Source organism: Rattus rattus, chromosome 1 (assembly GCF_011064425.1).
Source record: "Rattus rattus isolate New Zealand chromosome 1, Rrattus_CSIRO_v1, whole genome shotgun sequence".
In the NCBI taxonomy this organism is placed as follows: domain Eukaryota; kingdom Metazoa; phylum Chordata; class Mammalia; order Rodentia; family Muridae; genus Rattus; species Rattus rattus.
This window is the reverse complement of record NC_046154.1, coordinates 149,886,617-149,910,094: the sequence shown is the minus strand read 5'-3', so window position 1 is coordinate 149,910,094 and position 23,478 is coordinate 149,886,617.

Genomic DNA, 23,478 nt, shown 5'->3' with positions numbered 1-23,478 from the left:
AGGGGAGGGAGGGGGGGGAAGGAAGGGGAGGGAGGGAAGGGAGGGGGAGGGGGGAGGGGGGGGGAAGGGAGGGAGGAAGGAGGGAAGGAGGGAGGGAGGGAGGGGAGGGGAGGGAGGGAGGAAGGGAGGGAGGAAGGAAGGGAGGAAGGAAGGGAGGGAGGAAGGAAGGAAGGAAGGAGGGAGGGAGGAAGGAAGGGAGGGAGGAAGGAAGGAAGGAAGGGAGGGAGGAAGGAAGGAATATCACTTTCCTGGTACTAGATTTAAACTTTGTGACCCGACAGATGGTTGGGAGTTGCGTCTTACCTACAGTAGTACCATGGATGCAAGAAGAGATCATGGCAGAAATGTGTTCACAGAGGGATGCTCTCCTTCACCAGTCACAGCTAGGGCTGCTAGTCTTTTTATTTAACTGTCAGTCTGAGAAACCTGACTTAGCATATTCTGTTTTAAGGTACCAGGGAGTCCTTCAAATCCTAATGCTCTTTGCTCTTAGAAGAGTACTTATTCATACGATTTTGAGCTGGAAAAGGTGATCACAATGCACTTGAGGCATTTGGATTGTGAGTATAGGGAAGGCAATCTGAGGCTTATGCATGATCAAGTACTATCTACTAAGTAGAGGGTAGAATGACCCCAGGAGGCTGAATCAGCTATCAGGGTGACTATGGAGCCTACTGGGTTTTCCTGGAAGATGGAGTAGAGGGTAGGGGTCTTGAGTTCCAGAGACCAGCACAATGATTACTTCCAGCAACAGACACAAACTCCGAGGTTTGTAAAGGGGGTAATTTTTATACTGGAACTGAAGAAATCAGGTTGATTAACTTATTTAAGACAACAGGGTTTGGGTTTTAATGAATATGAAGACTTTTAGATTTTGAGTTTCAAGTGTTATTCCACTTAATACGTGTCATAGTTGAAATAAGTATCTTGTGCAAAGCATGCTCCCAGCATGCAGTAGTGCAATCATTCTAATGTTCTACTGAAAATGAGGCATGGAGGCTGAATAATTGAAGGAAGATTTCACTTTTCATTGCCCTTTTCCATTGCAATTTAAACTAACCATTTCATAATAAAACTGTATAAAAAGGCAAACATTCCACATTATTAGACAGATTCAAATCAAATGCTTATATGTTCTCTCAGGGGAATGTTAATCCTTCATGCAAGAATATGTGCTTTATGCAATATCACTAATGTCAAATGAAGAATGGAGTTGACTCTAGTTAGGAACTTGGACAATGCATTTTGGGGTGACTGGTGACAAATAGCTGGAGCTTTCTCCAGTGCATAAAGTTTTCTAGACACTGGGACCTGAAAAGTGTGGGCAGGCTTGCTATATACAATACCTGGCTTTCTCCAGAGAAGGCACTGAATAGGCTTGTTGATTTATTTAAATGAATGATATTGTATTTAATGTAGTTGACTGTGTCAACAGATGTTCAGGGATTTCTTTTTTAATGTCTTAACCTTTCTGAAACACACAGATCCTCTTGGATTGTAAATGATCACTTATAATGTTCATGTGTCTATGGCTATTTTATTCATCAACTTAATCAGAATTTATTGTGCATTAGTATCTTGCCAGGTGCTAGGGTCTCATTGTGAAAACTGAATCCAGACCTGTGCATTTGAACACATGGTCTTGCTCTTACGGCTCTTCTCTGGAAGGTTGTAGAACTTTGGGAGATTTAGCCATGCTGGGATGGGTCACTGGGGATGAGCCTTCAGGTTTTATAGTGTGACCTCATGTTCTGTCTAACTGTCTGCTGTCTGAGTGCAGATGCCCTGTGATGAACTGTCTTAAGTCTCTGTGCTGACATTGCCTTCCCTGCCATCATGGACTGTGGTCTTTCTCAAACTGAGAGCCCCCCAAAAATCCTGCACCATGTTTTTTTTGTTAGGTGATTTTTGTTTTTGTTTTTGTTCTTGTTTTTGTCACAGTAATAAGAGAAGCAACTAAAATATAAGGAGAAAGAAACATGGACACAGTCCCTGGATTAGGAGCTTGCAAACACTGATCAAACAATTCTTTAAGTGGCATCTATGACAGTTACTGAAGAGATGTGCCTGCTGGACAATGAGTAGGTATCAACAAGGTGATGTTAGTGATGGTCAGAATATTCCGAACAGAGGAAATGGCTGGACAAGTGTGGGACCATGAAATATGGTAGTGTGGTCCCCCGTTGAGCTAAGGCTAGAAACCCCAGAGACCCTGAAGGGACAGTAGGAGCTTTACTTGCTCTCCAGTACCTGGTCCCTGTCACTAGCCGCAGCCCCCCAAAGATTTATGGCTATCAGTCACATAAGCTCAAGACAGATCTCCATGCTAATGAGGTACATAGAGGCCTGGAAGGCTTGGCCAATAAGTTTCCCTTCCCAGATACCCTTCCCTGCAAAGGTATTTAATCTTAGGCCCACAAGGCGAAAGCGGGGTATGCTTTTACACTTCCACTCTCAGCCATGACAATAAATGTCTTAAAACTGTGGACTACATCTTTTCATTGGGATCCGCCATGGGGAGCCATGGAGAAGGCCTCTGCCTATAAAGCCACCATCTAATCTCTGGTAGAAGGCCTCTCTGCACTCCTTAGCCATGACTGCCACCAAGCTAAGCCCAAGCCTGCTGCTGCTGTCAAGCCAAGGACTATCACAGTGGGACCAGCCAGAGCTCCCTTTATTCCCTGGCCCTGGGCTAGATCCAGCTCACAGGCCCCTACTCTGTTCTCAGCTCTTCATCAGCTTCCAGATGGCCCTGGCCTCATTACAAGCTCTGGGACCCCCAAACCAGCTCTGACTGTCCCTTACCTCAGACTGCACTTTCCCAACCCTGGACTGGTGTCCTTCCCTACAGACCAACACCAGCTCATTGACAGCATTGGGTAAGAGCTCTCAGACTTCCCACTTCCTTCCTCGATGAGCAGCCCTGCCCTGTGGTGGAGCAGATGCAGTACCCTGCAACCCTACAGACAAAGACCCTAAGTAGAGGGAAAGGTGAGTACCTTAGACAAAACAAAGCCTCTGTGTTTGATGCATAGGATGGGGAGAAAGTGGGCAATGGATGTCTGGGGTTGTATAAGGTTTTTTTCTTTGTTTGTTTTTGTTTTGTTTTGTTTTAGGTTTTGCTTCCTCCTCCTCTTCCTCCTCCTCCTCCTCCTCCTTCTCCTCCTACTTCTTTTTCTATATAGTCAATGAGAAATCAAAGCATTTCAAGGAGGTCAGCAGGTCAAATGAACAGTTTTGTAGATTGTTCTGCTTGTTGGTTGGCAAGCAGACTGACAAAGGGCCACCGTGGACACAGACAGGCTGGAGAGGAGGGAATGCTGCCGTGGTGGTATAATGTCATGGTTTCACAGGCAAAAGATAGTGACAGAGATGTCATGGTCAAAGTCTGAGGCACAAGGAGGAGACAAAAAAGAGAATTCGATTGCAGCTGCCAGTGAGTGGTAGATGGAGCATGGATACAGATATGAAATGCTCAGATAGTGTCATAACGACAGTGCTCAGGACTCAGTAAGTTCTGGAAATGAGAAGCATTTGGAGAAGAGAGCTGCTTGATGATAGCCAGCTTGCCATGGGTAGCCTGGAGAAACCGTCTAGTCTGTTTCACTGAGTATTCAGTCTATAGACTAGAGAGGGCTCATAGATATACCAGATACATCAGGGAGAAACAGCCAACCATGTTTGCTTTTGAGGTCAAAAGTCAGGAGGTCAGAGAGCTTCCAGCCACATGTCTGATTCCAGACTAACTCTGCTGTGAAGACTCAATATTTTCACCTTTAACCGACAGCAATGGGGTCAAGGGTAAAGGCTGAATAAGATGAAGGTGCCCAGGAAATTGCAGTTATACACAAAGTGAACAGTTGTACACTGAGTCCTGGGTGGAATATTTATGACAAGGACACAGCTGGGAAGTACATAGGATGGAATGGGTGTGGAGAGACTTAGGAGTTCTGAGAGCAGACAAGGAATCCAAAGTGCTTTTAAAAGGAAACCTTTCTTCACAGCAGAGTCTACAGACAGACAGAGGCTGGGAAAGATGTGGTCTGAGGTTAATCAAGAGGAAGCTGTGGTCAGCTGATAAATTATGCAAAATAGCAAGGCCCAGAGATGACTCTTCCACAATGACAAAACAGGAAGAAAGATAAATGTCACCCACATTGGACAACTCTATCCTGCTCTTTGAAACCTTTTGACAGAGCCTCAGTAAAGTGGGCAGCCAATTGATTTCTGTCTAGGCTTTCGTATAACAGTGAGAACAGGCTTACTCATCTGCAGAAAGCAACGTAACCATGTAAAGTCACCCTCAATGGCCACATACAGTAGCAGAAGCAGGAACCCTTAGCATATCAGAGTACTGCAAGTGTATTAATTATAGCTTAACATAGGATAGCATCAGAAATAGTGAAGCAGACACGGTTTGACAACTGTCAATGCAGAAGATTCAACTGTATTTAAGTGCAAAGTTAAGTTTCCTGCCTGCCTTCATCCCCCCTCTTTCCTAAGGAACCATAACTGCCAGCTGCCCCACCCATAACACCCCACAGCTGACTGACCTCTCAGACAGAAAGGAGGCTGCTCAGGTCTCTTATACAAGGTGATGTAGTGTTTGCATATAATCAATGCTTATCCATCTGTATCCTTTAACTTGCATCTAGATTATAATATTCAATAGGATGTAGACGATATGGAAATAGTTGTTATACTATGACAATAGGAAAGCTTTTCATGCTCAGTACCGATGCAATGTTTCTCTCAGATTTTTTTGATTGACTCCACAGATATGGAAGCAAAGGAAACGGAGGAAACTGTGACTATGTAAGTTGGGCTGTTGGTGCCATTCTCTAATTCACTATTCAAGAGGCTGTGGTCGGAGAACTGTAGGTTGCTTGACCAACTTTGTTAGACCCTTTTGAGAGAGAGGGAGAGAAAGAGAGAGAGGGAGAGGGACAGGGGGAGGGAGAGGGAGAGAGGGAGGGAGAGGGGTAGGGGAAGGGGGAAGGGGAGGGAGAGGGGAGGCGTTGGGAGGGGGAGAGAGAGGTGTTCAGGGTGCCTCTTAGTGACATCTCAGTGGCACCACACCTGCTTACACGCACAAGGCCCAGTTTCAGTCCCCAGGAAAACACACAGCAAATTGAAACACAAACAAGAACCAGCCACCAGGACATGGAGCTTACCACACAGCAGTCAGAGTCAGCCTGTGAACTGTCCAGCGAATGGATGGCTGAGCCCTGGTCCCTCACTGCATTGGACTCCACTTAGTCCTCTGGGAAATACTGCCTGAGGGATTAGGCACTTAGGCATTGCCTTTTGAGCACAATCAGAGACTGCTATCTACTGTGTTCAATTAGCCACTCCACTCTCTGTATGCCTAAGGGGATCCATCCCACATGCAGCAACCAAACCCAGTCACTATTGCTGATGCCCAGAAGTGCTTGCTGACAGCAGCCAGATATGGGTGTCTCCTCAGGCTCTGCCAGAGCCCTGCTGATACACATGAGGATGCTTGCAGTTAACCATTGGACTGAACAAGGGGACCCCAATGGAGGAGTTAGAGAAAAGACTAGAGCTGAAGAGGTTTGCAACCCCATAGGAACAACAATAATATCAACCACCCAGACCCTCCAGAGCTCCCAGGGACTAAATTACCTACCAATGAGTACACATAGAGGGACCCATGACCCAAGCCGCATATGTAGCAGAGGATAGCACTGTCCAGGATAAATAGGAGGAAAAGCCTGTGAAGTCTCATTTTGCCAGTTTCGGGGAATGTCATGGTATTGAGCTGGCAGTGGGTGGGTGAGAGTGGGAGCACCCTCATAGAAGCAGGGAGAGGAGATATGGGGAAGGGGAAACTCGGAAAGGGAATAACATTTGAAATGTAAACACATAAAATATGTAAGAAAAAATAAAATAAATAAAAAAGAGACATTCTAATAAAACTCCTTTTCAGGGAGTGATCTTTTGTTTCTTTGGCTCATTGTTTTACAATTAAAATAGGCTTCTCTTCTTTCCCCATTTTTCCTTTTCCCGTTCTTCCCTTTTCCCACCTCCCTCCCTCCCACACCTCCTTTCTTAAGCTACTAAAGAACTATCAATGCCAGGTGCCCAGTCATGTTCATCTCCTTCTTAGACTTACTGAGAGCAGAGGAAATTTTTACCTTCAAGCCACAAAGTATCTTTCTAGTGTTTACATAAAATGGAACCTCAGAAAGGCCCACACTAACTTGGGCAGATGAAAAACTCAGTAGTAAATTATTCTTTAAAAAAAAAGAAAGAAAATATATTCTGATGGGTTAACTCTAGTGCCTTTGTTATCCAAACCTGTTGTTTAGTGTTTGGTTATTAGCTAAACAGTAATAGGAAAACTGTATATTTTCAGCAGAAGAGATGAGAAAAAAATTTTCATTCTGTGTGTTCTAAATGACAAACAAGTTATATTTTTTCTGTATGATGTCACCCAAAATATGGTCTCTCACACTGGTGTCCTCTATGTTTTCTATGGGTGTTACAAGAGCACAGGTTCATGTTGCAAGTGAAGCACTTCCTTCTGAATGTGGCTGCAAGCATAGGTTATGAAGACCTCCAAAGTAAAAGAAAAGGGAACCTAACAGAGTGATCTGAGGATATTCCATTTATCGTTCAATGGTAGGTATTTCTTTTCAGGTTAACACATCAGCAGAGGAACTGGCTCGTCTCATCTAGCTCATGGCCCCTGTTACCATTGCTGTTATGATTCCCATCACAGAACTTGTGGATGATGCCCTCACCTCTAGGTGGAAGCAGTCATAACTGACTCTGCTGCCTTATGTTCTGAGCCGCCGATTTCCGATATGCAAATAGGAGGGAAAGATGCCCTCAATGGCACCCACCTTATAGACTGCTGTCACAATGTGCAGCAGTTTCTCAGCATTTTGGAGAATATAAGCTATGGCACACATTAGGCTTTCCCCGTCATCTATTGCCCATAAACATCTAGTGCATTAGTTACACTTGCATTGCTGGGGAAAACAACTGAAGCCAGGAGGGGTCCTTATGCTCATAGTTTCAGAGGGTTCAGTCCTGCATGAGAAGAGCATGGCAGAGCAGCTCAGTTCACATCCCAGTGGGTCAGGAAGTAAAAAGCAAACAGCCCTCAGCTCACCTACCCTTCACCCATTTTTATTCAACCCAGGTTCCTGGCTCACAAATGGTACCACATGCAGAGTAGGTGTTTCCCTTTCAGCTAATGGGTTCTGAAAAATGCTCTTCCAGGCATAGGTCAGTCTTCTGGGTGGCTCTAAGTCCAGTTAAGTTGAGAGATTTTTCACTGCACTTGCTGTGTTATTGTTACACAAGAAAACCAACATATTTAACCAAAGCTAGCTCAGGCCACCGGACCCATTCAATGGCATCTGGCTTTCAAAGTAAGTCACTTGGCCAACTGTTTCCAATACATAACATGTACCACTGGTAAATAAGGGCCAATGAGTGAGAAGTCTTAGCTATTTCCCCAGCAGAGATGGGGACGAGCACAGCCTGCTTCAGTACCTGTCACATCTTAAAAACCTTCTTCTCCTTCTGCTTTCCCCACCCTGGTCTGTATTAAGCTTACTTATGAGCATACAGAATGAACAATACAGCATTAATCACTTGCATTTCTTTTCACAGATAACAGTCACCATTAAATAAAGGAAAACTGAAAGGATTTCTAAGCAAACATTTGGAATAATATACACAACACATTAGCCAAAGAATCAATAAAGACAAAAGAAAAATTAATTTCCTTCCGACCTATAAAGAGCATCATAATGGGTTTTGTAGGTGCTACGTCCTCTGTCAAGATGTGAGACCATCCTTAGTTTTTTCTGGCCAGTGCCTTTTCATACCCCAGGATTTATTGAAAGGATACCATTTCCTTTTTAAAGGTCTTCTATTACTATAGAAATTATTTGCAGAGCCCTCCTCCCATATGCTTTTAGGAATCCTTTATCAGTGATTCTATTAAACATTATCTCAGTTGCTAGTCTAGGTACCTGATTCTACAGTGTGCATGTACAGGCCACATGGGAGCAATGGCAACCCTCCCATTACAGGTAGCCTGGCATATGTGGACAGTATGGTGTGACCGGTGTGCACAGATATCATGCCTCTTTGCTCCCAGACTCATGACAAGAAAGCACCTCTGGCCTCCTGTGATTCTGTTGCACTATGTTGTGTTGGGTGCTCTGGCCAATCAGATGCAAGGGTACCACCGAGTGTCAGAGCAATCTGCTGTCATCCACTCCTCCCGTAGCTCTCCTCACCTGCCTGGAGACCACCGGCATTCCAGAAGGCAGCTACTTATCCTAGCACTCTAGGCTGTGTAAGGATGATGCCGAGTAGTCCTAAACTGACCCACAAGGAACACAACAGCAAGTAACAAGTCCTTGGCATTGAAGACCTCTGTGATCAACACAACTTGGCTCATCCTGATACCTGAAGTCCATATTATTGACAAATGAATAAAGGGGAAACAACACTGTGACCTCCCTGTCCACTTAAACTGCCCTGAGAGACCTTCAAACCCACGGCCTCTCTTCCAGGGGAGCCTGTGTTTTAAATTATTAAATTTAGTTTCTTTTAAAAAATCTCGGTATAAGCAAGTATACATTTAGAAATTTAATAATTCTTGTTAAAAAAATAATTTGTAACTAAGCAGGGAGTGACATACTGCAGTGACAGGCAATAATGAAAGGCACGTTGTGATTGTACTGTGATGTCACCTTGTCCTCACCTATTGTCCCAGGCCACTGGTATTCCAGCTTAGTGTGAGGGAAACTGTCACCATTATGAGAGGGTCTCCACTGCTCTTCCCAGATACCTTTGCTTTAGTTTCTTCTCTTCTGCAACACACACACACACACACACACACACACACACACACACACACACACACAGAGACATACGTGCTATTTATATATACACACACACATGTCTACACACAGGCAACATGTACACACGTGCACATACATTTGCATATTTATGTACATATACACATGTGTGTATACACACAAAACACACATTTGTGCACATTTATGTATACACACATGTATACATAGAACACACACATTCACGCACACATATACACATACTATACCTCCTTCTTTCCTATGTTTCAAAGCACACTGAACTGTCCCAGTTAATTTCAATGCGAAGTTCTCCATGCTAGTTCATTATTGGCTTTAATTAGTGTCTTGGATAACCCATTCATCATTGTCAAGCACTGTAGACTATGAGAAAACTTAGAAGAGATGGCTTGTGTAACAAAGTAGAGTGATAAAGGATTAAGTCATATCAAGACACACTTTGAAAGAAACCATAGAGTGAAACCGCCCTTAAATTACCAGTTGTTTGTGTTAGTGTCTCTAAGGTACTTTTTTCAAATTTAAGTAAATTATATGTAGCCGGATCAAAATTACTTCATTCTTACTCTAAAATACTTGCCCGCGATCATGGGCCTGAGAACAGGAGGGCACAGAATGAAACATGCCTAGGACATAGAGAGAGGGGTGTTCCACTGAGTCTGCTGGACTGAAGGCCATGAACACATCAGGCGTGACAGACGAGGGGGCAAGAGCTCCCACTTTGTATCTTCCACTTTGACAGTTGCTACCATGTAGGAGCAGTGCAGTTTTTCTCATGGCAAGGCTACCAACTACCCCACAGGTACCACTGAAGCAATATCTATCCATCTGAGAGCCCAGTAACCTAATGAGTGGCTCTACCTCTATGACACTGAACACAGGAGCATGAAATTGCCTGTATTATCGTCATCATTGTCATCGTTTTTAGGAAATGTTACATTTCGCATATTATAGCTCTTTTCTTGAGCATCTTCTTTTGTCCTTATTTTATGTTAAAAGAATTTAAAACACATCTTTGGGTTACATTAAAGGCAGCAAGAACAAACCAAGGAGATTTTTCTTTCATTCTGTCCCCTGTTAAGTGGGAAAAAAATAGTATTCCTATTTCTGCTCCAACATATTTCACCCAGGAGTTTAAGCTCAAACCATGGACAGGTTGATGAGAAGAGACAAAGATCCAGTAAATAATGTCAGTACTAAGAGAGGGTGACATTATCCAAATGTAAACAATGTGTCACTTTTTACAGTGTCTGCCTTTTTTATTAGCCACTCCGTACCACCTGGCAGGATCAACATCCAAGTTCCACGCTCGGCTACTGACATCCGGAAGATATAAGAGCGATCCTGGGAGAGTCTGTTCTGAAGACTCTCAGGCCTTTTAGGCTACAGGTAAAAATAGGACGAGGCTCAGCATAGCACTATGTCAGGCTCTCATTCTTAAAACCATGTCAGGCTTCGGGAACATGCTGCTTCTGCCGTTATCATCATTACTAGGTCCAAAGGCAGAAACTGTGGAAAACATTCTAGTGTGTGTCTCTGATAAGAGACAGATCCATATTGCCTTCTGTTGAAGGGGAGCGAGGGAAAGGGCAAACTGAAGATGCTGAAACCAAGGACCGAGAAGTAATCACTCCCTGCTAGGCTATTCAAAAGCAAAGTGTCTGAATAATTAACATGGGTGCAGAAAAGGCTTGGGAGGAGATTTGAGGCTTGTTCCAACACTGGATGAGGGAAGCATTAACTCTAAGCTAATGCACCAGGAGATGGCCTTCTCTGAAATCAATGGCAACCTCCAGTCCACACTCCCCAAGATTGATTCTTCATTGTACCACACTAACTCACTCCAGATGATCTCAGCAAATTAAAAGAACATTGCAGGTTCACCTCCATGAGCCCTTTGCTGTTTCTCTTGCAAGTGTGCTCTTCGAATAATGTCTTTTTAAAGACAGAAAGCAAACCAACAATTGGAATTTTCATAAGAAGCCAAGCTTCTTCTTGCTGTTCTGGAAAACTTTCATTTGCTCACAAGCCCATGTGTTACTGGTTTCCTCTTGCTTCAGGTGCTCCAAGGGTGCCCTGGGATAGACCACAGCAGTAGACACTTTTGCACTTGGTATCCCATTGAAATTGGCTAATAGAGCACATTGGCTATGTGGTTCTATGTTATTTCCAGGTTCCCAGCTCCTGTCAGAGGCTAGGCACACTGTTTTCTTTGGCCTTGAGATTGTGAAGAGAGCCTTACTATTCTTTCCAGCACTCCCTCATCTTTCTCCATGCTGGTTTACCACACATTACTCTAATTTGTTTCACATGCTCATTCACTATCTAGGACTCGGACCTTTGAAAATGAAGAAAATGTTTCCTAATGATTTGGAAGAGAGGAGGAAAGAATAAACTTGAATAAGGACAGCAGTAAATCTTTGTTGTTTTCCTTAGGAGGCATGGCGCTTTGAGGTTTGGGGGAAGCTCTTCATGGGTAGAGATGCCTCTGGGACTTTGACATAAGTGGGACTATCTTGTATAGAACAAGGATCTGAGGCTGGGTATTCTGACACTCACACTTATATTTCTGTAACTCTATGTTTCCTTTTATGCTATTTCATACTCCATGAAATAGAAAAATATAAATAAAACCACCAACCAAACCAAACAGAAAAAGCTGTGCTTAATCAGTAGTCACATAGCTAAAGAGAAATATAGTGATAATTAGGAGGCTCCTTCAGAAGATAAAGGTATTCACCAGACACTCTTTGTTCCTTCCTGGGCTCCCCAAAAACTATTTAAGGTTGAGCATGAGGAAGCTAAATCAGAAATTCCAAACAGAATTACATTCTGTCTGGGCAAGTTAATGTCTGAAAACACCGAAGAAGGTTAGTAAGGAAAGCTGTGAAATTACTTTCTCGGGATCTCTTTGCAATTGCAGTTCCTGCTTCTCTGGGATATTTAGTTCTGACTTTCTCTCAAGGCAAGCTTTGAGATCAAATAACTTCTCAAGGTCCCTTTGTAGCCCATAAAGGACAAATCAACATCAATCTTTAGGAAGTAATGGTTACAACAGGCTCCAAATTGGGAACCCTATGAGAAGAGGCAGACAAAGCAATAGGAAAGTGATTCAACCACAGAGCAGGTGAGCCATGCGTACCACACACTTGCAGGAGATAGACCCATGAGCAGAGAATTGACTCTGAGAGGAGGATGGAGTCTTCAGACGATTTTTGGCTTACTTCAACAGACCTCACCCGAATGACATGTGCATTGGAACATGCATCTCATGCTTAGCTCGGTGGGATGCCTCTGAGAGATACTGTCCATCCTCTTGGGGACACGAGTGCACTATTGCATCTATCTTGTCCCTTAAGAAGGTCTCAGTGTGTCTCTTGCTTTGCATTCCCAGCAATCTCAGTCTAGCTGCCAGATTCATATCTTCTCAAGTGGCTAGCCACTATCCAGTCCAGCTCTCCCTCAAAGTCTATCAGACAGCTGTACTTGGTGACCTGCCTTTTGATTTTGTTCTGGCCTTGGAGGGTCTATCTCTGAGTGTCTCTGACTTCTGTCCTTCTCTAGTCAAGCCTGCTACTGGTTCCTTGTGATGAGAGCATCAGCCAAGGATTGGCCTAGTCCCCTAAATCTCCAGCCTGTATCTCTATCAGAACCGCGACTCTGACTTCTCTCCCTGGTTCTGAATTGGACTAACTTGCTTAGCCCCTCCAGTCCTTCAAGAGTTTGCCTTTTCCTTCTGTTTAGAGTTCTCCCCCTTGCGGGTGTGTGGGGTCACAATTATCTGACAATAGAATAGTGGCTCTCAACCTTCCTGATGCTGTGACTCTTAAATACAGTTCCTCATATTGTGGTAACCTCAACCATACAAGTATCTTATTATGGTTTCATAACTATACTTTTGCTAGTTATGAATTGTAATGTAAATATCTGTGCTTTCTGATGGTCTTAGGTGAGCGCTGTAGAAGAGTCATGTACCCACAGGCTCTGAACCACCTCATTGGTGGTCAGAGAAAAATATTCTCAGGCTGCACATATCTGTCCATTCTGTGGGATCTAAAGTTTTCTCCTCCTTTATGTTGTCCCCACCATCATCCCAGACATTCATTTTGCAGTTGCTCTTGCCTTCTTAGTTTGTCAATCTTCCTCTACCCTTGAAATCCTCATGTTTGTTTTTTCACTGCCTATAAAACTACCTGACCACATCCCCAATGTCTCAGCAGATAAGAGGAACATGGCCTTTCAGACATATGAATGAACTAACATTCTTCCCAGGTGTGGTTTCTCAGAAGTTTGTAATATTTTAATGTCACCAGGTAATCTGAGCTTAAGCTGCTTCTAACATTATGCACTACTGTCTTCACATTCTGTCAGATCAACTCAACTGGACTATGACTAGGAATTCATTGCTAGAGTTGGGAGATGAGGAAAGTGTAGTCAGGGAGAGTTAAACAATATCACAGAAGTTGCATGCAACAGAGAGAGGCTATCTGAGGAAACGGTTTCCTGGGATAGCGAATCTTTGAAAGTCACATGTTGGGAACGTAATCTCCAAATACTGTTGATTATGTTTGAGATGAGATGTTGGAGAAAATAAGTCAAGTTAAAGAAAGTTGTGAGGCTAAGGCACCTTTAATGAAATTAGTGACTTTAAAAGGGGAGAGATGAGTGGGCGAGCTGACTTTTTTTTACCACCTGATGCCTCTTGCCATGTTGTGATGCTGCAGAAAGGCCATCACTAGAGGCAAGCACCTGGACACTAAACTTCTCTGTCTCCATACTGTGGGAAGTAGATTTCTGTTCTTCATAAATGATCAAATGTTACCTTATAGCAATAGAAGAAGTACTAAGAGTCACTTCTAGATTCCCAGGGTTTGGAGATCACTCAACGACAACCCTAAATTTGTTTTGAGACGTGCTATATTCTCGAGTGCTAGATAAATGCGTGCTGTTGAAGGCTGAAATCTTTCAGGGATACACTACATATCCTCCATATGCTGTAAGCACAGGAATCACTTAGTGTTTTATGAAGCAAGCGCGAGCGCGCGCGCACACACACACACACATACACACAAACACACACACACAAACACACACACACAAACACACACACAAACATACACACACAAACACACACACACAAACACACACACACAAACACAAACACCCACCCACACACACACACACACACACACACGAGATTTCTCTCACAGTTTCAGAGAGAGGGATCAAATAGTTGCAATCATTTCAGTAAGTCCTTTTAGACTAAATATTCCTAGAAAACTTTTAGGAGAGTAATGCAAACAGTCAATAGTTTGGGAACAATTTTCTTATTTTCCTGAACTCCATTTTCTTATCTGTAACATGGGGATGGGATGTTAACAAAGTTCACTTTAAAAATAAAATTATGCTAACATATTCTATAATGAAGAATAAGCCAAATATTAGTAGTTATGACTTCTGGTCCATTTTGGTAGTGCTGTACAGCCTCAAAATAAAATGTTATTTGCTTAGTAAATGTCATTGACTAAATGACTGATAAAATAATTTGGATCTGAACCCTCTCAATTAACTCTGGGAGCAAAGGTCTGTTTTTCATGGTCACCAACATCATCTAAGAATGGATTTTCAAATGGAGAGGTTTACATGGGGGATGATTACCCTCTGGCAGCCAGCCATACAAGAGAACTGTGAGCGTCAGTCTAATATGGAGATGTCTCTTCAAACGTGTAAGCATAGACCCAGAGGCAATATGCCATTGAGGGTGACATTCATAGTGTTCAGAACCATAATGTATTTTCCAGGATTAGCCTACCCTTTCATCTAGTACTTTTTTTTTTGACCACATTCCTTGTTTGTGGAACTTTTTTCATGGGGTTATCTATGTCATGTCTCTTGTACAACAACTACTCTACAAACTATTTTTCATTCTCTGAGAATTTCATGCATATGTACAATGTCTTGATCATATCAACCTTTCAATATCCTTCCAACTCCTCCTGGACTTTGTCTCTTCCTTCCACACATCCTGTGTTCTGTTCATACATCACTGACTGTACTTAGGTATATGGGCAGAGGGTCTTCAACTGGAACACATAAAATTTAACCATGGGCACTCCTCTGGAGAAAAATAATTTTCCCTCATACAAATGATTTTAATGCTTATTATAGATAGGATATTGAGAATCCTCAAATTCTCCCCTACTCTGACTTCAGCACAGAAACCCTTGTCCTTTTGGATGCTCTTAGCTGTTGTCTGTTGTGTGGCTGTAGATTAGTTGTCAAAGGACATGAGACATCCTGCATCCAAGGACTGGACAGTGTATGACCCTTGACCTCCTCAGTCCAACAGGTGGCAACTGTAAAGAGCCACCTTATTCTAGACTAAGTTGTGCGACTGAGGCCATGGTGGTAATGTAACCGAACTTCTTATGTGACTTAAATAAGAGCCTTTCCTACTGGGTTACCAGCTGCTCCCACAGCAGGTCTGATTTTATTCCCCAGAGTGTTTGAGGGGCTGGACCCTCACATCGTTATCTCACAGCACAAGAGTGTGGTCAGAAAATCCTGTGGAAGGTAATTGACCCCAATATCTCCATGACTGGGTTTGGAGCTGTGTAGAAAATGCTGTAACTGGGAAGAGAAAAACCCTTTTGTTTCCATATTCCCCTTTACCCAGCCTTCTGATTTAGCATTTTCTGATATTTACGTAAGAACTCTTATGGTTGCTACAGCAAGATAAACACACCCAGAGGCTTCCTTGATAGAACTGGAATCCTGACATCCCTCAGCAACCAGTAGTTGAGGACAGGTCACTATACAAAAAGACTGTCCACACACACTGCACAGAAGGCCAAAGGATCTCTGGGAAACCTGTTTCCCAACAGTTCCCCCAAACTTCTCATGGCTTTCTGAGCCTCTTGTAAGATGTGGCAATGGCTCCAGATTAGACTTCCTGCCTGGGTTCTGTCTGCCAAGCTGAAAGGACTTGGACAAACAGCACACGACATTTAACAGCACAAACTCACTTTTCCCCCCTAGCAGATTCCTGGCAGAAGTTGGCTTTTGAATTAAAGGAACGGCACAACATAATTCAATTTCTCTACATCATTTCTTTTCTTCAAAGAATGGCAGCTCAAGACAGCTAGGGCCAGGTTAGGGTAGCCCCCCCTTCCTCTCCAGAGCACAGGGAGCCTGAGGTTTACTGAATGGCCACAGCAAAGTAATTGACTGCATGTCCTATTTTCCAGCCCCTTGGGGAGAAAACAAAATGAAAACAAAATCCGGCTTCTCACTGAGACAAAAGTGCACCTAGGCTCCATGCAAACAAAGCACGTTCAGAGCTTTTCAGTGCTGAGATCAGGCATGGGCACAGACTTGGTGTCAGTGGATCAGGGTGTCCATCCTTATTTGAAGTGCACATTTCTGTGACTTCTTTGATTTCATGGGGACAACACTGAGAGATGACAAATAGAGATACAGAGAAACAACTGAGTTGACTACTACAGACCTTAGGGTTCTGTGAATTCCTGAACTTTCCAAAGGGGACTTGACATAAAATTTGAAACCATGAAATTCAGTTCCATTTTGGGCATTTGGATTCACAGCTCAGATCTTGTGCTGAGCCTTTGATCTCAGAATCAATGACAAATGTCAAAGAAGAAAGTTTGCCTCAATACTTCGTGTTTTTTTCCTTAATAGCTTTTAATTTGACTGACTGATTGATTGATAATTGTTTGATGTGTGGACATGTGTGCAGATCAGAAGACAACTTTCAGGGGTCAGTTCTTCTGTGCAACCATGTAGGTTTCGGGCACCCACCTTGGGTTTTCAGGTTTGGGGGCAGACACTTTTATCTTGCTCACCCAGAAACCTCATATAGCATCCCAAGAAGGTGAATCGTTTTTCCTTTTTTGTATGTTTCATAATCACACAGCTCTACCCTACTACACATTTGGTTAACTCCCTTTTCTAGCTGTGACTGACTACATCCAGTTAAAGGCATTTGTAGACAGATCTCCACCCAATGAACACATTGATGATCACTTCTTTAAGACAATGAGAAACGGTATTGAAAATTGTCCCCTTAATGTTGACTCTGCCTTCAGTATGGTAACCTTTCCCCTAGTCTAACATATAGGAAAATGTGGAAAGAAAGGGAAGATAAAAGAAGAAAGAAGAATTGACATAAGGGAAGATGTGTGGTGTAAAATACAACCCCTTATACTGCATTGGTGTGCGGTGGGATACAAAAGGCAGGGGATGCTGGAGGCTGGTGTATTAGTAGACACATTGGTCACTGAGCGGCTCGCTGATGTGAGTTGCCTGCCTTTATGAAACAGAACTCTGAACATAAAAGCATACAAACATGAAAGTAATTTGAATAATTTGAGCATGAACACTAGTGCTTCAGAGCACTGGTTCTCAGACCTTTTGGTATATCTTGGCTGCCTGCAAAGTCTGCATCTGGGAGCCTTACTCTAGCGTCCAATGCACAGCATCTCAGGCCAACATGGGCATCTGTATTTACAGGGATGCTGCTAATGGAACCACATCCAGAAAACCAGAGTCTTATGGCCTCAGAGGGTCTTAGAGAACGCATGGAATAAACATCCCGCTGACTTGTGTTAGAAAATAAATGTCCCAAGTTTCATATGTGGTAAGTTTAAATTTTCTGAAATTGGACTGGGTTTTCTGACACAGTAGGCAGTCACTTTCATTCAAATCCAGTTTCTGGGGAGTGTGGACACCTGGGGTGAGATTTTTGAAGGGCAGCACATGGGGGATGTTTAGCTAAGAATTAGTTACTGAAAAGGCATAGGACACACTGATGGCAAAACTGAAACATTGATAATGGTGACGAGGAGAAGATTGACATTTATTTAGTGCTACGCTGCATTTGTGAGTGTTTCACAAATACTACTTAATCTACCCTGTGTCTGTAGGACATGGCTCTTGTTCTATTCTTTTCAAAGATGATGTCAAAGGCCTACTTTGAATGCTATAGAAAGCAAATTGTTTAATTAGTTATCTGCTGTATTCATTTGATTTTTTTAAATGTAGTTCTTGGAAGATTCCCAGTAATGGCAAAGGACAGCGCACTGATGTTTATGTGAGTTGAACAGTAGCTGCAAAGATCAATAATTCAGTCATGTAGAAGTACAACTGGAATGTTATATAGCAAAAAGTTTTACCACATTTTTAGATACATGCAGAAAAGATTTTTTATAAAGATTAAACCAAAGCCATTGTTTCTTTCGTTACCTTCCCATAGACTGTGAGAAATGGAAACATAGTAGAAGTGATGAAAAGATTTAGCAAAGTGACAGCATTAGCGTAGTTCATAAAGATCCCTAAAATTTTCTCTAAAGACAATGTCACTGGGGCGCAGTAGTTGAAGCACTTGCTGTGTGAGCATGAAGATCTGACTCTGGTCCCAGACACAGGTTATGTCAACACTGGGGTGGGCGGAGCAGAGGACCACCTGTAGGAGCTTGCTAGCCACTAGCCTAGTTCCAGATTCAGTCAGAGACCCTGACTCAAAGGGCAAAGGACGGAGTGATTGATCAGGACATAGTCTCCTCTGGCCTTTGTAAGTGAACACACAAGCACACATACCCACATGTACATGTTCCCACACATCCTACACATTAGAAATAAACAAAGCAAAAACCTTGTAGGAAAACACATTTTTATAGGGTAAAGCAGAGTTTAAGGTCAGGAGGGAACAGTTCCTTTGTTGTCCTGGCTCCTGATCCTTCCTGGTGTTTTTCTGTCCATCAGTCCCTCCCATTGGAAGTTTCACGCTCATGTTGCAGCCTTGAGTCAAAGCTACTTCAATTCTCCAAGTTTGTACAATTTACACATGAGGACATGTGTGCATGTGCAATCACACATCTCCCCAGTGGCCCTGTGAATTCCTTGAGATTGCATGTCTCTGCTGACTCAGAAGTCCACTTTATGAATAAATCTGCTGTCTTTATTAGGGTCTTCCAGAGACCCAACCTTCTTTAACTGAAATCCAAACTGAAATCCGGTCTTTTCTGCAAATTCTATCATTTTATACAATGAACCTTCTTGCTTAACCTCCTTTCTAGATTATAAACCCCTTCAGGGCAGGATCCAATTCTGATTCACCCCTGGATTTTTGCCCAAGCACTTAGCACAGAAAAAGCCCTTAATAAATATTTATTGGAGGAAGGAAGGGCTACCAGAAGGGAAGCAGGGACGGAAATGTCAAAAACTATTAGATTCATCCCTGAGTCGCCTGATAAGCACACCGAAAGCAGGTTCCAGATAGTAAATCACTTTAGAAAAATCACCTTCTTAATGCGGTCGGTGGGTTACAACCTAAGACCCTGATTTGATTCAATCTGCATTTTATATCTGTCTCTAATTTGACATGTCACCATATAGAACTAATGCTCAATTTTCAATTGGTCTTAGAAAAATACAGGGGCAGACATAGAAAGTATCATGTGATTAAGATGGAAAATAAATGATGATGTTATTAAAAAAGGCCTGGGGATATGCAGGAATTGAGTTGGGGTATGAGCATACTAAAATGTCAAAGGTTAGTTCTAGGAATGCAGTGGGTAAGTGGAAATGGTCAACAAGAGAAAAAATGTCTGGTCAAGTTGTTTAAGTTGTCAGTGGCTGTCTTTGCTGCCTTGAGAAACCCCTTCCTCATCAAGATTACAAGTGAGAGAGTTTTCACTCCTTACCTTTATGGTTTCATCTGTACTAACTCTTCTCATTTACTTTGCTCAGTGGGAAGGGGAGTTCGTTCAGGGATGTACTTTTTCTTTTTTGCTCCATTGATAAAATGCTTGCTTTACAAGCAAGAACACCTGAGTCCAATGCTCAAAACCCAAATAAAAACCCCTGTGTGGTGGTTGGTATACACTTGGAATCCTAGCTCTGAGAAGTGGAGAAAGGCAGATCCCAGGGACTTACTGGCTAGCCAGACAAGCCTAATTATTAAGATCTGGACAATGAGACATTCTGTCTCTAAGGAGACAGGCAGTGTTCCTGAGGATGTTAACCAATTTATCCTACACACACATCTCCACATATATTTATATATACCCACACACACATGTATGCATGCATATTTGTATGTCATGATACATATATATGATGTATACGTACATATACACATGTATACATATCTAATCCCAGATGTGGGAATAAATGGGGCTACTTCGCAGCAGCTGACTGTGAATTGTCTCAGGCTCTTGCTGAGGCACAGTTTACCAGCTGCAGATGGTTTCTTCACTTGTCCGATGTCTGGAATTCTGGGAACTTCTCAGAGGGTATGTACATGCTAGAGTCCTGATAGGTGAGGTGGCTGTTGCTTACAGTTTGTTAGTAGTGCTCACAGAAGAAACGAGAAAAAAGAAATTAGATTCAGTGATTTATATTTGTATGTATGTGTGTATGCATTTACACGCAGAAAATAATTATATAAATAATAGTTTGAAGTCTAAGATTTCAGAATAAAATCAAAAACATCTAATAAAGAGCCCCTTCCTCCCTGTCTAAACTCACTGAAGAAATACATTAAGGCGATGCCAGTACAAGAAGACTCCAAGTTTAAAAATGCTCACTTTCCTGGGGTTGTAATTCAGTGGCAGGATGTTTGCCTCGCAAGCCCGAGGTCCTGCACTCAGAAGCTCATTTTGTTAGGTTACTAGATTATTGTTTTAAAGTGTTATCTTCGCCAACACTTACCATACTCACATAATCATGTAATTCTCAAGATTCCTTGAGAATGAAATATATCAGTAGTTCATTGTATCCACTAGGAAACACACTTACAAGGTTGTACCTTTATAAAATTTCATTATCAGTCAGTGTGAAAGCTAGTGACTTACAGCTAATTTGGTTAAAAATGTAGGTATTCCTGTTTCCAGGGTAAGAAAGAATTTAAAAGCCCAAAAGTTATAATCAGGTACTTGAAACAATAAAATATTTAGTTAGATAAATTAGATAAATAAAAATATTTATCTTTTAAGAGAAAAAAAAAAGACTCCAAAAAATGCCACAACACTTACGTCACCAACAGCCTGTGGTGCTCCTTCCGGGTTATTCAGATCAATACCTGTAACCCACTGCCTTACCATAGTCAGCACAGCAGTGGACACGGATGACAAGCCAAGAGCCGCCACTCCCTTACATCTATGTCTACATGGAATTCTCCGTTTGTTAGATCATTTTTAAACCACGTTTTTCTATCTTTATTTTAAAAAGACTTTGTTCTTTCAAAGCTTCTGATAAAGCTGGAGAGATGGCTCAGTGGTTAAGCTCACTGACTGCTTTTCCAGAAGTCCTGGGTTTGATTCCCAGAAGCTACAAGGAGGCTCATGGCCATGTGTAACTCCAGTCTCAGGAAATCTACCACCTCTTCTGGCTTCCTCAGGTACTGCATACGTGTGCTACTTAGACATGTATGCAGGCAAGACACTCATACACATAAAACAAAAACAAACCAATAAACAAAGGTAATAAACCCAGTTCAAGAACTGCTGCTACAAGCTGCATTTACTCTGGTCTTTGGAACGATTGTGCATGTGAACGCTAGACTTCTTTTTAAGATGCGGAATACACGGAGAACAGGTCTACACTCTGTGAACATCATGGTGTTTTGAATACTTAGGAGGGCTTTGGGCGGGCAGAAAAGGAAACAGATGTGTCTGTGAGAGAACAAACATGCAAACTGGATGATTTGCCTCTAAAAGCTTGTTTTTTCCAGCTACCAATGAAAAGTCAAGCACTTTACATGCCTGCAGGGGTATTTTAAGAAATGACCTTTCCAAAACAAACAAAAATTAAATTAAGTTTCAAGTACTTCCACATCTTTACCAGATTGTAATTTAGTTCTAATATAATTAATAATATTATTATAATATTAATATAACATAATATTATTGTTCCTCTTCCTCTTATGAGGACAGAGGATGGCTTAAAACATGCCCAAATTAAATATTAATTTCTATTTTCTTTCCCAATTTACATATAGCCACTGAAACTTACTTAGGCTGAACATTTTATATACTGATCGAAGAAACCCAATTGGATGCAAGTTTTCTTTCTGTTCCAGAAAGGAAAAGACAGTTTGTAAAACTCTAAGCCATAGCCACAGTGTTTGGGGAAGGCCAGATGTGGGCTGATTTCTGGATTGTCTTAGGGGATGCCAAGACTTCTGGTGATGAAAGGGATGGCAGAAACAGGACATTTGTACTCCCTTCTTCCAAGGGTCATGTCCCATTTTTCCGTTTTCTCTTCCTTTTCTTCTCCAGGAAGGGACCCATGACTGTTAAGAGAACAGGTTTCCCCAGTACAGGGAAACCAGTTCCATTTTGAGTCAGCCCCAAGAATATTTCTAGAGCATTTATACAAGGGGTTGTTGCTAATTTTAGAGTGCAGCTAAGCTTTCTTTCTAGATGTGGGGTGGACATGCAGGTTGACAGTCACAGGATGTATTCTCCTGTGACAGTCTCTTGACAATTCTCAGAGAAGCTTATATAAGGATGCAGGAAGGACATACCTTTATATACATAGGTGCCCCTCAGAGACTAAGAGAGTCATTGGATTTTGTAAAGGGGCATTAATTCTTTCCAAAAGAGTAGTTACCAATTTATGGGGAGAATAGGAATCGGGGGTCCCAGCATGCTTTGTGACATCCTTCCTCCCCATGGTCACCTACGCTTTGGTATGTGCAGATGGACCCATCACACATTATTCCTGGCTGTAACCCAAGATTAGACGAGTGTGAATGGAGGTAGGAAGTGCAGAACACCCCACTGTTCTTTGCCCCAATAAGGCAAGGCAGCTAGTGACGGTGGCCAGAGAGGGGCTGCCAGATGCGAAGGATATTGCAATACCTTGACAATCTTGGCATTCTAATTTCTCATTACCCGAGAGCAAGTTACCCAATTTATCATCATCAGAAAGCCTGAGAACAAAGTGCAAACTCATGAGTCTCACCATACCAGACCTGTTATTTGACTCTAACATTAAAAAAAAAATACAAAAACCCCCCAAAAATCGAAGTTTAGAAAGAAAATCTATTGAATAACAAAGCATCTAGTATCAGTAATTTCCATAGTGGTTACTAAGACAAATAATATGGAGTAGATTTTGAGAAGTTGAATGTAGTTTCATATAATCTGTAAAATCATGTATGGGAGGTAGGATATTCTATCCAACAACACTAGGGATTATGAGCCCAGAAATCAAGATCTATATGGCTTTTTGTTCCCAAGCAAAATCCTTGGATATTGGCATAAAACCAGACAGAAGAAAGTAAAGGCCACGGGGATGACAATTTTTCATACTAACTTTTGCAAATAATGACCAAGTATACTCTGAGATGAGACCTGAAGCTCATCCTTACTCTTCCTGCCAATTGTCCTACCTCTGGGGTGGGACAAACACTGTTTTTAAAGCTATCTGTTGGGGAAGACCTACTTCACTTACTTACTTCTCATCCTTCATATATAAATGTGTTGACATCATAAATATTAATTAGTGAGAAAATGAATTTGAAAGACTGAAAAGGTGTGAAATATAAGCTCCAGTCTTTACTGTCAGACCC